Below are 3,114 nucleotides of genomic sequence, written 5' to 3' on the forward strand. Positions count from 1 at the left end.
TACTTGTGGAATTAGATGATAGATGTAGAACTAAGTTATAAATAGAGTCCCACTAGGTTCTCTAAGCATATGGTCAGGGAGTTTATACCATGATGGGAAGAGGACCTCCCTCTAAGGGAGGGAGGCTCATTTCAAATAGGCTGAATATTAGGTGACTAATTCTTTGGTCATAACAACTCATGATACTCAAATTGGTCTGTGATTTCATCAATTCATATTTCCCACAATAATGCATATCATACTCTATCCATGCCTATCCCTCCTATACAACTTTTGTCCATGTTCTCCCATATTCATGGTGTCTAAATAATGTTTTGAGGGCCTTCCTTAATTTCTTCTAACATTCTGAGGTCTCCATCTAGGTGGTGCAGTGAGTAAAGTGGTGTGCCTGGAATCATGAAGTTGCTTTGTTGTTGTCATCTGTCATTTCAGTCCTATTTCAGTCTTCATAACTGAGATCCTATTTGGGGTTTTCTGAGCAAATATCCTGGAGTGTTTTGCCATTTCCTTCTGCAGCTCATTTTACAGATGAGGAAACTGAAGCAAACAGGGTTAAGTGACTTGCCCAGGGTCACATAGCTATATGTGTTTGTTAATTCAGACAAACATATTTATTAAACCAGGAATGGTGGAGAGCCAGAGAAAATGAATAGAGCCAAGAGCTAGAGTGGCTTGTTCATGAAATAGCAAAGAGGCCCATGCCACTAGGTCAAAAAGTGCGTGGGGGAGTATAAAATATAAGAAGACTGGAAAGGTGTGTGTGTGGGGGGAAGGGGAACTTAACAATATTAACAATTGTTAATATGTTTGTCTCAATTTCTTTGACTGCAAAAATCCTGATGATATCAACATCTACCTTCCAGGGTTTCTATGTGTATTAAAAGATATGATATTTGTAAGGTACTTAGCATAGCATCTGGAAAATAGTAGGTGCTATGTAAAGTCTTATTCTCTTTCTCTCCCCCTTGTCCTTCCTCCCCTGAGTTGAGCACTCTGTCTTCCCTCACCATGTGATCAACCCATATTCTCTTTTCATACAATTCCTTGGTGACATCTTTTATCTCCCCTTTCTCCATTTAGATTTCCTAGTTGTTGTTTTTTTGGTTGTAGCCTGCTCATATTCACCTCTCCATTGCCCTCTGTGTAATATTCCTTTTTAATTCCTTGGAGATTGTTGTAGTCAATGTCTCTTTCTAAACCTTGAGTCCTCTGTGGTACAATTATGACTGTGGAATGGTAGGAAAGGGGTAGAGGGCAGTTGTTTTAAATCACAGTTTTTAGATTGTATAATTATTCACAGTTGATATTCTGAGCGTGACATCTTTGTCTAATGACCAACAAATAGAGCTACTTTGGGGGAACTGAATATTAGTATTGATAGTCTCATGATAAATGAAATTAGGAAAAAGAAAATTGCTGCTAAATACAATCACTTTCAAGTTCTCCTTAGAGAGGAAAATGAAGGATTTCATAGAGTTGGTTTCATCACAAGCCCAAAGGCAATAAGAAATGTCATTTTATGGGTCATCTCATCTTGCATTGCTTGCAATGAACATAGGAAAAGGAACACCATGAAGATAATTGCGGCTTATTTCCAACATCTGTTGCAGGGCGTAATAGATAGAAAAATTCTATACAGAAGTTAATGAAATGTTTTAAACCAACTGAATATATAGCTTGATACTTGGGAACTTCTTGCAAAAGTGGGCAAAAGGAGAGGTAAAGGACCTGTAGACTACTCAGAAATTTCACATTTATACATCATAATACTTTCTTTCAGAAGAGTCAGCCTGTGTTGTATACATCAAGTACTGGAAAACATAGCAAAATATGAAATTGGCTATAGCTAATAGATGTGGTAGTAATATCCAAATAAGCTGGAAGTGTGTAGTCATACCATCAATTAATTAGATTAAGACTCAAAATCAATGTAAAATTATATGAAAGGTTAAAGATAAAATGATTATATATTGAACAATTGCATGAACGATTGCATGAGCAATACTTGAGGCATCCGAAAGCATCATGGATGAATGATTCCTTCTCAAGCCATGAAAACGCTACCTTCAATGAGTCTTTCTTCATTCTCATTTTGTATTTATTCTCTTTATATTAATTCTGCATATACTAATATTTGTTCCTGTTATCACTTGTATTTGAATCCTGAGGATCTAACAGTGCTTAGCACATGGTAGCACTAGGAATAAAGATAAGGATCTATAATTTTATTGACTTAGGTCCATATTTAGTCACAGAATTGACTGAAAGGGGCATAGAATAGGAATTCTCATTGTGGTTATTGTATGCTAATTACAAAAAAAATTTATAACTCAGTAGAGCAAAATAGTCTTAAAGGTTCTTTATCAAGAATAGTTTTACCTACATGTTCATATCAAACATGATTCCAATGAGAAAACTATGCAGTGATCCTTTAGTTATTAACATCAAGTGAGAATTGTAGAATAAGAGCTAGAACAGACCTTTGTGGTCATCCAGTCTAAACCCCTCCTTTTATAGTTAGGAAACTGAATCTTGAAGAGGTTGAATGAATAGTGCAAAGCCACATAGGAAGTAAACTAGGCCATGATTTGAATTTGGTTCATTTAATTTCAAATCTAGCACTTTCCACCATAGCCACAAAACATAGAATTGAGGGCTTGCTATAGTGTTCACAACTATAACTGGGAAATATTCAAATGGAAGGGGTATTCCCTAAATGTTGAATTCTTCCATATGTTTCTCTAAAATGATTGCCTCAAGTCCCTAAACATGACAGGTCTAGAGCTTATAATGCCCATGTTGAATTCCAAACACAAAATCTTACATATATATTAAAAAAACATGAATAGATCATAAATATAGAGCTTCCCTAAATCAAAGACTTTTCATAAGTTAGGGAATTGATTTGGTGTGAGTTTGTACATCTTTGTATGTATACCTGCCTATGCCAAATATTTTTTAACAGAGTGGTGACATTACAACCCATCTTTCAAATGGGGACATTATCAAGGAGTAATATGGATAGGGAATGGACCAGGAATTTCTTACTCAGAAACTTCCAGGTCAGGAAACTCCCTCTAAGGTAAAGGGCAGTACCTGCTAAGCAGTGAAGTC

The sequence above is a fragment of the Petaurus breviceps genome, unplaced genomic scaffold, assembly GCF_028583685.1.
Source record: "Petaurus breviceps papuanus isolate PSGF00001 unplaced genomic scaffold, PetGlider_PUasm1.0 37, whole genome shotgun sequence".
Taxonomy (NCBI): Eukaryota; Metazoa; Chordata; class Mammalia; order Diprotodontia; family Petauridae; genus Petaurus; species Petaurus breviceps.